Source organism: Capricornis sumatraensis, chromosome 10 (genome assembly GCF_032405125.1).
Source record: "Capricornis sumatraensis isolate serow.1 chromosome 10, serow.2, whole genome shotgun sequence".
Lineage (NCBI taxonomy): Eukaryota > Metazoa > Chordata > Mammalia > Artiodactyla > Bovidae > Capricornis > Capricornis sumatraensis.
In genome coordinates, this window is record NC_091078.1 from 35,227,465 (window position 1) to 35,240,030 (window position 12,566).

The following is a 12,566-nucleotide window of genomic DNA, read 5'->3' on the forward strand; positions in this document are numbered from 1 at the left end:
TTCTTCCATCCCATAAATCCGAGACTGTGGAAGTCTATGAAAACACAAAATAATTTTCAGGATTCCAGGAGCCATGACCTTGACCATTTTCCCGTGACAGTTTATAAGTCCAACGCTTCATGATAATTTATTTGAAAACACAGACCTCTGCATGAAAAAGGAAAACTATTCTAAGTACAACAACTCATGTGAAACCTAGTTTTCTCGGGGCACATGCTGTCCCTCCTGCCCACAATGCTCGGTGTTCAAGGTCAACCCCAAGTCTACTTCCCCGTATAAATGTAGCTGACACCCTTATCTCTTGTGCTAACTCCTCTTGCCTGAGTTGTCGCCTGAGCCAGACTAAACCATGCAATGAGTAGCTTGTTTCATGTCTATTTCATACCCATCCTGTTTTCTGATTGGTCTCCTTGGTATATAACTTCTCCCCAGCTGAGAACACTGTGGGGCCATGGTTAGTTGTTAAAATTTCCCAAAGCGTTCACAGATAGAACACAAAAGCTTAGCTCTTTGATCTCCAGTTACCAGCCAGCGGGTTGCACTACAGTTTGCAGACTGGGCATTTCCTTTTAGTGAGAAAGAAAATTTCAGTGGTCCTGCTGTCAGCTAAAAGTATGATAAATAATCCTTTCATTTTCAATAACACATCTCGGCTACAGAGTGATTTCAGGCATGGTCCTAGTAAAACGTTACACTTCTCTTCCATGCATGGAAGAAAGAGGGACCCTTAATTTCTAGGTTGAAAGAGGGCTGCACGGCTCCACAGAAGCGGCTGTGGAAGTATGTGGTACAAGCTTAAGAGTATTTACAGTATTCAGTGGGAGACCAAATTCTAGAATTATGCAGTGTTCAACTCTGACTTACATAATTCCAAGTTCCATAGCTGAAGCCAAGACTTGGCTTCCCTTAACAAGACAAAATGATTAAATATATAAACTAGATCTTAGATACTCTTGATACACCCTTGTCTCTTTATTGTCTCTAAAACATTTTTTAAAAAGACATACTGGCAGAAGAGGCTCGCTGCCTGTATGGTGTATCTAACACTGCAGTCTCCTAAAGGCATGCTCCAGTGGCAACCCTAGCTCACTTGCCATCTTGACCGTGTGTGATGGTTCTCTTTCTGGGTCTGTTTCTTCTCTCAGCCCCAGCCTCACAGTGGGGTCTCTCCTGCCCCCCAAACCTCCCATTACATAATGCCCTCAGCTTGCCCCCTCACAGTGAGCCCCTGACACACTCCACTCGACTGCTCTCCAAGCAAGGAAAGCTGGACCCCCACTCTGCTTCCTTTCTCCACTGCCAGCCCACTGAAACCACCTGTCCAGTCCCTGAATCCACAGGGTGGGGAAGAAGAACAAGGGCTGTGGAGTGAAGCAAGTCTGAGGGGAACTCCACCTCCCCCATCCTTTCTCTTGAATTTGGGGTGCAGGGTATTTAGGAAAGTGAGAAATGTTGGCAGTATTTCCAACATTTTCATTTGCAACTAGAATCTGAAGAACGTACTCAACCCCTCTGATTCTCCGAAGTCTCACCTATAAAACTAGGATAACATTTAACCTCATGAAGCTGTCTGAGGTTCATGCAACCTAAGCCCTATGCCATGCTTAGCACGTCATAGGGTTTTACTGCAAGGCACCCAGGAAGAGCTCAGTACATGGCGTCTGACGTTATGTGCTACTGTCGTTTGGAAAGACAAAAACAAATACTGCATTTCTAAAACTGTAGGATGCTTGATATAAAATGAAGTCACTCTGTTAATTAATCTGTACTGGGCACCTTCACTGCTATGGTTTGATGTTTGCATTCCCTTCAATTCAGTTTGAAATCCTAACCCCCAAAGGTGATAGTATTAGGAGGTGGAGGTGATCAAGTCATGAGCGTGGAGCCACTATGAATGGGAGTTGTTGTTGTTGTTGTTGTTGTTGTTGTTGTTGCACAGTCACAAAGTCATGTCTGACTCTTTGCCACCCCATGGACTGCAGCATGCCAGGCTTCCCTGTCCCTCACTATCTCCCAGAGTTTGCTCAGATTCATGTCCATTGAGTCAGTAATGCTATCTAACCATCTCATCGTCTGCTACCCCCTTCTCCTTTTGCCTTCAATCTTTCCCAGCATCAGTCTTTTCCAGTGAACTGGCTCTTTGCATCAGGTAGCGAAAGTATTGGAGCTTCACCTTCAGCATCAGTCCTTAGGATTAGCACCCTTATAAAAGAGACTTCAGAAGTTCCCTCACCCTGTGACAACACAGTGAGAAGGCCCTACCTACAAATCAGGAAGCAGGTCCTCACCAGACACCACTATCTGCAGGAGCCTTGATCACGGGCTCATCAGCCTCCCAAACTGTGAGAAACAAATTCCTGTTGTTTACAACCCACCCAGTCAGGACTGTTCTGTTATAGCAGCCGGGATGGGCTAAGTCTTTTACATTCAAGGCGTGTTATCAAGAAACAGTAGGAGCCAATACAGTATTGTAAAGTAAAATAATGTAAAAATAAAAATTTTAAAAAAAAAAAAAGCTAAAAAAAAAAAGACAAGAAACAGTAGGAGCGACAGAGTGACTCTTAGGAACTGGAGCTTCAAGAGCAGCCAGAGTCTTGACAGGCAAGGAATCCCTGTGGTCAAAGAGAGGATTCAGTACTTCTGTTGAGGGAAATTAATTGTGAGGACGTCCCTGTAAGTGAGATAGTTTGTATGTGGCTTGTGTTTGTCCCGACCTGTCCTCAAAAAAGGAAAAGTTACCTGTATTCCTTGCTCATAAGGAATTTATTCCCTAGTAGGTCTGTGACATACAGAATACACTTTAAAAAGTGCACAAGAGCATTTAGAGATCACACAGAAGTTAAAGCACAAACTCAGTACAGCTGAGCACCCACAGAACCAGTATTAGGTGGCAATTACTTGCAATAACAAAAGAACCTTCCACGGGGTTCCTGTATGTAGCAAGCTTCCTCCTAAGTGCATTTCAGCTGTATGTTGGTTTTTTGTCATTCAGTGCACCCTCTCAGGAATAGCCTGTCTGTAAAGCCAGCTGTATTCTTCTCCATGCAAAGCCACAGAAGTGGAAGCAGAAGAATCACAGAAGAGGGTTGCCCAGCTCCCCTGTCCCACCAGCCTCTCCAAACACAGGCTCCCCCAGCTGCCCTCCCTGCTGTCGACCAAGACTCATTCACTCCTATCTCTACCTGGAGTCCACAGACTCACCCTGCAAACATGCAGGACTCCTGCTTTCCCCGCTGCTTTCATGTCCACACCCTGCCCTGCCCCAACCCTGGTACAACACACTTCACGTTGAACTAGTCTGCAGTGGTGTGAGGAGGAGAATTGCAGAAAACCATCACAGACAGATTATCCAACTTTCAGGGAAGTCATGACGATCAGTGTTGCTCAGCAAAAGAACTGAATCATCTCTCTGGCCACTGAGATTCCCTGCCTGCCAAGACTCTGGCTGGTCTTGAGGTTCTGATTTCTAAAAGTCACTCTGCCCTCCGTACTCCCCACTCCAAACCCCAAAGCTAATTTCCACTTCCACCTCCAGTACAAGACTGAGCACTCCCCCAGAGTCCATGGTCCTGGTGAAGCAAGGTGATGGTTCTATATGACCCCTGACCTCAGGGCTGACACTGCTGTCTTCCCAGTCACCGACGCCCAGCTCAGAGTCAGCCCAGACTCCCTACAGAAGCTCCCTGGGGCTGTCGCTCTACCATGTCTCTCTGAAGTGCTTTTGATCTCCCATATCCTTCATCTCTCTCCTGACTGACTGCCCAGGCAGCTCCATGTCATGAATGAATCATATTCCCTCGTTTTATGTTCTGAAGTCTTAAAGTCTCAGTTTTTTCTTAGCTCCCTCCCCAGGGCACCAGCATCATGGGCTCCGACTGCAACAGGAAAGAACAAATCTGACTCCATATTAGACCTGTTTCTTTCACTTTAACCTCTGTATGCTATTGCTTTTGCTACAAGTTAAGAATGTTGCCTACAGGGCTTCCCAGGTGGTGCAGTGGCAAAGAGTCCACCTGCTAAGTGGGAGATGCCGGTTTGATCTCTGGGTCAGGCAGATCCCCTGGAAATAGCAATCCACTCCAGTATTCTTGCCTGGAAAATCCCAAGGACAGAGGAGCCTGGCAGGCTCGTCCATGGGGTCTCAAAGAGTTGGATACCACTGAGCATGCACACATATCCCCACCAAGAAGGCTGCCTATAGTTTGAAATATACAGGATAACCCATTCTCAAGGCTTTGACCTTTAAGGGTATGACACTTTTCCATTCACACAGAGATTAAAAGTTGCAGGACACAGAATAACGTTTCTCTTGTTGAAGGTTCACAGGAACATCATGACCAGGCCCACATGGATAGCTGCAAGAACAAAGGATTACCATACCAAGATGTTTGCAACAACCAACCGCACCTCTCCCTCACTTTACATTTAAAAGTTCTTTGCTAAAACCCTTTGGGGAGTCCAGGGCTTGGAAGGACATGAACCACCTGTTCTCCATGCACTTCCTGCAATAAACCTTTCTCTGCCTCTATTGTTTGGCCTCACTGTGGGTTAAGCATGCAAACTCGCATTCATCTTAACACTAAGGTCTAATCCAAAACCACTACAATTTCTTAAAGAGCCTCCAGTTCAGCTGTTGGATCATTTCTACTCAAATTATCTTAGAGAACAGCACAGCCTAATATGGTAGCCACTAGCCTCATGTAGCTATCTAAATTCAAATTAATTCAAGTTAAATAAAATTTTAAAATGCAGGTCTTCCGTGGCATTTGCCACATGTCAAGGACTTAATAACCACGGGAGGCTAGTGGCCACAGTACTGGACAGTTCAGATAAAGGACATTCCAGTCATCACAGAGAGTCACAGAACATTGGAATAGACCCATATACTGCTACTCTGCCACAGTCACATGGAGGGAAGTGTCCAATTTGTTTACAGTGGGATTTATCCAAAAATGTGAAGGGAGTTTTGAACTAGGTTTTTAAATCATTATAACACTATTTTATGTCTGTACGATACTTTGCATATACAAAATTTTTTTTACATATATATTTTAAAGAACGTGATTTCAAATGGAGTAACATTTTCTATGGCATACTTCCCTGGTGGCTCAGACGGTAAAGTGTCAGTCTACAATGTGGGAGACCAGGGTTCAATCCTTGGTTTGGGAAGATCCCCTGGAGAAGGAAATGGCAATCCACTCCAGTACTATTGCCTGGAAAATCCCATGGACAGAGGAGCCTGGTAGGGTACAGTCCATGGGGTCGCAAAGAGTCGGACACGACTGAACAACTTCACTTTCACTTTCACTTTCAATCACATATACAAAGACACACATGAGGAAATGCAAAGTCTGAGAAGTCAGCAGAACTTCTCTCTCAAGAAAAAAATTTTCTTTGATTTGCAGGGCTTTTAAGGTTTCAAAAAGGCCAGTTAGATTCTGTCTAAAGATATTTCAACTTACTTTTATACTCCTTAATTTGACCTTAACAACACTCTATGCTGCTTCTGGATGACACTAAAACTATTGTCAACCCAGACATGGACAGACCACATCCCATTACACAAATCTTAACGGTCCATCTTTTCTATAGGACTCCCTTCCCAGGAAATCAGTATTATAAAGGTGCTTCAGGACATTTTAATCAAGCAGCTGTCATTTCAGCTATATTCATACGTCAAATCAAGACCAGAGAGGGCAAGGGAAAAAAACAGTACAAAATAAAAGGAAAAAAAATACATATACCAAAAACATATCTCCATTTTTAATCCATCCCCTCTCCATACTTCCATCCTCTTAGCCAAGAACGAAAGTACATTTAAAAGTCAGATCACAAACTGCACTTCACCTGAAGATCAGAGGAAACAGTCCTTTTTAACCAAAGGTACACAGAGTCTCAGCCATTCAAGCAGGTGGCATTGACTATACCTATCACAATATCCTACTTCTGTACCCAACTATAGGTTCTCACTGTCTCTGTAGCAAATCACCACAAACACCGTCACTTAAAACAATGCAAATTTATTATCTTACAATTCTGGAGGTTGAAAGTCTAAAATGGGTTGGCAGGGCTGCATTCCCTCTCAAGACTCCAACAGAGAATCTGCTGGCTAACGGTCCCTTCCTCCATCTTCCAAGCCAGCAGCGCAGCACCTTCTAATCTCTCTCTCTCCAGCTTCTGCTTCCATGATCACACCTTCTCTAACTCTGATCCTCCTGGTTCTCTCTTACGAGGAACCTTGCAATTACACTGGACTCACCCAAATAATCCAGGATAATCTTCCTATTGTAAAATCCTTAACTTAATCACATTTGCAAAATCCCCTTGGTCTATAAGGTAATATTCACAGGTTCCATAGATTAGGACATGGATTTTGGGGTGGGGGCCATTATTGTGTCTACCATATGCTACCTAATTAAGAACAACCTTCTAAAGTACTATGGATTAATTATAAATTCTTTATACAGTCTCACCAACTGAAGTTTCATATCTGCATTATGTACTTGAATATCAGAGAGCATACAATGGGAATAGATACAGAATAATGTTAATTATTTTACTAAACTATTGACTAGTCACCTTTTTATATTTCTTAATAAGACAATATGCAATTATCATTTGCAAGAACTAGTGTGGATTTCACTATACCTTTGAGGGACTTTGGTGATAAAAAATCTGAGGTTGTACATAAACTTGACATGAGATATTTTATGTCAACTCACTTTTAGCAGCTTATTTCTTTAAAAGCATGACACTTTTTGTTACTTTTTACTAACTCATTACCTCCAAGTGACAAATCTGAACTAGTACTAGACTGAACAAATTGTTTCCAACATAAATATTCAAAAGGAATGAAACAGCATATGGAAATAAATGGTTATTGTTTTCACACTGCCTTTTATTGGTGTACTTAGTCGCTCAGTCATGTCCAACTCTGCAACCCCATGCACTGTAGCCAGCCAGGCTCCTCTGTCCAAAGGGATTCTCCAGGCAAGAATACTGGAGTGGATTGCCATGCCCTCCCCAGGGTATCTTCCCAACCCAGGGATCGAAACCAGGTCTCCTGCATTGTAGGTGGATTCTTTATCATCTGAGACACCAGAGAAGCCCAGCTTATATGGGAATGCGTCTAAAACTTTGACAGAGCGGTGGGAGAGAGACCCCAAAGGGAGGGGATATATGTATACATATGGTTGATTCCTGTGGCTCTACAGCAGACCATAACACATTGAAAAACAATTATGCCTCATTTTCTTAAATTTTTAAATAAAACTCTGAGAAGAAGTTGGACTTATTTTCATATATGCCTACCAAGATGTTAACTTTCTTCATTTACATCTAAGAAAAATTAGTCTGAGATCCATTATGGAGTAAAGTTTCCTATTTAAGAATGGGTTAGGCAGAATGTAGATGAAATGAGCCGAATGAACAGAGATCCCCTGAGAGGTCTGAAGTACTTAAAGGGAAGACTCAGCTGGTGAAAAGGGCACAAAACAAGAGGGTGCTTCTCCAGGCGTTTGGGGCTGTTTTTAATCCAAGGATGAGCAGTTCAGCTTCATAGGATCCATATAGGTTTGGTTGGCTCAGTTCAGTTCAGTTCAGTCGCTCAGTCGTGTCCGACTCTTTGCGACACCATGAATGGCAGCACGCCAGGCCTCCCTGTCCACCACCAACTCCCAGAGTTCACCCAAATTCATGTCCATCGAGTCAGTGATGCCATCCAGCCATCTCATCCTCTGTTGTCCCCTTCTTCTCCTGCCCCCAATCGCTCCCAGCATCAGAGTCTTTTCCAATGAGTCAACTCTTCGCATGAGGTGGCCAAAGTATTGGAGTTTCAGCTTTAGCATCATTCCTTCCAAAGAACACCCAGGGCTGATCTCCTTTAGAATGGACTGGTTGGATCTCCTTGCAGTCCAAGGGACTCTCAAGAGTCTTCTCCAACACCACAGTTCAAAAGCATCAATTCTTTGGTGCTCAGCTTTCGTCACAGTCCAACTCTCACATCCATACATGATCACTGGAAAAACCATAGCCTTGACTAGACGGACCTTAGTCGGCAAAGTAATGTCTCTGCTTTTGAATATGCTATCTAGGTTGGTCATAACTTTCCTTCCAAGGAGTAAGCGTCTTTTAATTTCATGGCTGCAATCACCATCTGCAGTGATTTTCAAGCCCAAAAATTAAAGTCTGACACTGTTTCCACTGTTTCCCCATCTATTTCCCATGAAGTGATGGGACCAGATGCCATGATCTTCGTTTTCTGAATGTTGAGCTTTAAGTCAACTTTTTCACTCTCCTCTTTCACTTTCATCAAGAGGCTTTTTAGTTCCTCTTCACTTTCTGCCATAAGGATGGTGTCATCTGCATATCTGAGGTTACTGGCTGCTGCTGCTGCTGCTGCTGCTGCTGCTAAGTCACTTTAGTTGTGTCCAACTCCTAGTGACCCCATGGACTGCAGCCTACCAGGCTCCTCCATCCATGGGATTTTCTAGGCAAGAGTACTGGACTGGGTTGCCATTGTCTTCTCCGGAGGTTATTGGCTAGACAGGAGCAAAAAAAATGCTTTTCCTGTTATAGTATAAACTCAGGCAAGAAAGGGTTATTCTGGCTTTATAAATAATAGAAACACTTAACTGAAATTCAATGAAAAGCTGTCTTACAACACTGTCCTGTTACCTCTTTCAAATGTAAGATAATATGAGCCTTATCTTTATTATCACATGACAGCTTAATCTAAACATGTCTAAGTACCATGAGAAAAACATTACCTACCACAGATTCAAGACTGGAGAGAATTAACTTGAAGCGTAGAAAACTTACTTTACCCCCTGAATATTTTCTACAACTTAAAACCAGTGCAGGTTAATTTGTGAGGTCCTAGTGTCATCTTTTGCAAGTAATGGAACCCCAAAACATGAAAGAATGATAAGTCATTGATTAACAGCCTCAGAAAAATCAGGTACAACAACGATGCCCCTGGTTTGGGTTTTAGTTTGGTTTTATCTTGTATGGCACAGGAGTTTGGGGTGAGAGGTTGTGAAAAGCATTTATTTCAGCAGCCATCCAACATCTACTGACATATTTGTTGAAGGAATCTATGAAGAGGGTCCACTCTTGCAAGGAAAGTTCACGAAGGAAGGGACAAGACAGGTACCTGCTCCTTATCTCTCCTGATCAGGCATTGAGACTTAGAAGCAATGCTCAAAAAGCGTGAGATGGCGGCCAGGAGGACCTCACTAACTATCTGCATTTTGCCCAAATATCAAAGGACTGCACACATGCCAGGCACAGAAGCCAGGCAAGGCTTTGGACATGGTTCCTCCCAAGCATCTTTCAGCTGGGAAGAATAAACTCAGTGAGTAGCATGTCTCCCATCTATCTGCATCAATCTCTAGCATTCTCTGGAAAACTGAAAGAGCAAACCTGGCCATCACTGCATTTCTAAACTTGAAGGTGGACATACTTCTCAGCCGGTGCCAACAGATACCGAATATACCATATACAAGTACATATACAGAAGACTTGAGCCAACATGCACAGAGAAAGAGGGGGTGAAGAGTGTCTTTTTAAAGTGCTCTAAACCTGGATGGGGGCTTCCCAGGTGGCTCAGTGATAAAGAATCCGCCTGTCAAACAGGAGATGTGGGTTCGATCGCTAGGTGGGGAAGATCCCCTGGAGAAGGAAATGGCTACCCACTCCAGGATTCTTCTCTGGAAAATCCCAAGGGCAGAGGAGCCTGGCGGGCTACAGTCCATAGGGTGGAAAAGAGTAAGACACAACTTAGCAACTAAAGCAACAATAACAACGGAACATGGATGGACCCAGAGAATGTCATACTGAAGGAAGTAAATCAAAGAGAGAAGGTCAGATATATGACGTCACTTACATGTGGGATCTTTAAAAAATGGTACAATGAACTTATTTACAAAGCAGAGTCACAGATGTAGAAAACAATGATGGTTACTGAGGGAGGGGAAGTGAGGAGGGCTCAATTGGGAGACTGGATTTGACAGGTACACGCGACTCTATATGAAACAGATACCCAACAAGGACCTACTGTATAGCACAGGGAACTCTACTCAATACTCTGCAATGACCTATGGGGAAAGAATCTAAAAGAGTAGATAGGCGTGTATGTATAACTCAATCACTTTGCAGAACAAGCAGAAAGGAGCAGAACACTTTAAATCAACTACACTTGAATAAAAAAATTTTTTTAAGAAAACCTCATAAACTACATGAGAATCTCAAACTTTCATTAAGGCTCCTTTGTAAAACACAACCAAGCCGACTGTGGGAGGAGGAAAGTGAGAAGAGAAACCCAAGACGGCCACCCCGATGTGGAGACAGACATCAATCCTGCCAGCATCTCCAATCTGAGAATGCGGGGAGATGCAGTTCAGTTTCCCTTGTGTGTGCTGGGTCTCTGACAAAATACGTGAATGCCAATTCTGCTTTACTGACATCTCCAGGGGTTGAAAAGAACAAACGCATCCTGGCGCATCTGGGATTAGGAATAAATCTACATCCACAAATGGTACTTGAAGAGTGAATCATTACTCATTATGCTTCTCACAGTGTGCCTCTCCATTTAAACAAAAACATTTACATTTTTTTATCCTGATGTCACTAGACTATAACATCAGGTGATTCATCACAGGTAGGTAACCAGGCTTGCAAAGCAGCAGAGGAAAACCAAATGAGCACAGATCATAAACCTGGGATTGAAGCTGTTATCAGAACAGTGGGTGAGAGAGATGCTGCTGCCAATACATTCAATAAAAACCAAGTCTGATGAAAGGCTGGTCAGTACACTGCTCTCTTTTCTCAGCTGGTTCAGGCGCCATTTGGGAAGCAAAAGTTAACATGTCAGGGAAGACGAGAAATCTGGCAAAAGGTTCTCCCTGAAGCCATTCTTCTTGCAGGGAATACAAGCTGTAATGTGAAAGCAGCCCTCCTATCTTTCTCAAGTACAAGTTGAGAATAATGTTTTCATGGCCAGTGGCCATGAAAATATACTAGGCAGCCTGACAAGAAAAGAATTCACATACCACAACAAGCCACAGACACTATAATTTGAGCTTTCTAGGTATAAACACAAAAATAGAGGCAAGTCAAACTTTTCCATGATCAGTATTAACTTGTGCATTATTACCAAGTCCATCTTAATCGAAAAGGCATAATTGTCACTGCTTTCAGACAACCTGGTTTCACTGCTGCTGCAGAATCAACACCCTACATGTTTACACCTCAAACCATAACACCGCCCATGACCTCTCCTCCCAAAGCCCCTACACTCCCAGCATCACAAGATGAAGTGATGTGCCCCCCCCCACTACCTCATGCCACCCCACCATCATCACCACCCTGCACAGGGTACCAGTGATATTACAGGAAATAAAATTCCCCTAAGTAAGGCTTAGCTTGGATCAGCTAACCAACAGCCTTAAGCTCCCTCCTGAGGTCAGCACTCCTTCCTCTTCCACCAAGAAATCTTAGTAAGACAGAGGTAACAGGAATGAAGGAAAGGATGATCCATGACAGAGGAGTTTAAAAATCACGGTTGCTAAGGTGGGAAGTGTTATGGACTGAACAGCCTCTCCAAAATTCGTATGTTGAAGTGCTAACCCTCCTGGACTTCAGAATGTGGAATTATTTGGAGACAAGATTCTTAAGGAAGTAATTAAGGTTAAATGAGGTCATTAGGGTGGGTCCTGAATCTAATGTGACCTGCGTACTTGTAAGAAGAGAAAAGTAGGACATAGACACACACACGGAGGAAAGACCACGTGAGGAGGCAGTGAGCAGACAGCCGTCGACAAGCCAAGCAGAGAGGCCTCTAGGGAAACCAAACCTCCCAATATCTTGACCTTGGACTTCTAACCTCCAGAACTGGGAGAAAAGAAGTGTCTGTTGTTTAAGACATCCAACCTGTAGTATTTTGTTATGGCAGCCCGAGCAAACTAACACAGGAAGAAACAAAGCATCTTAACGTATCAGAAGTTGAGTCTTCCTATCCATTTCCAGACAGCGGTCTTCCCCCTGGTGATCTCTCTCCTCAAGTCCCTAGAGCTTGGGAACCTTATAGAGTCCCACAGTGGAAATTAAGTAACAGAGCATTTCACTGCAAATGCTTTTGGTTCCTGACATTAGGAAAGCAATCTGATTTAAAACGCGCACACACACAATGACACTACTCCAAAAATACAGCTGTGGGATATCCCATGGCTTCAGGCTACTGTTCTTTTCCTCCGCTTCTTTCTCCCTATCCCAGCTCCCAGAAACAGAAGAGAAGACACTTAACATTTACTGAGCAAGTTAAGAATTGCGACAAGCCAACTCACTGGAAAAGACCCTGATGCTGGGAAAGACTGAAGGCAGAAGGAGAAGGGGGAGACAGAGGATGAGACGGTTGGGTGGCATCACCGACTCGATGGACATGAGTCTGAGCAAACTCTGGGAGACGGCGAAGGACAGGGAAGCCTGGCGTGCTTCAGTCCATGGAGTTGCAAAGAGTCAGACATGACTGAGCAACTGAACAACAACAAATCTTACGAAGTAGATTT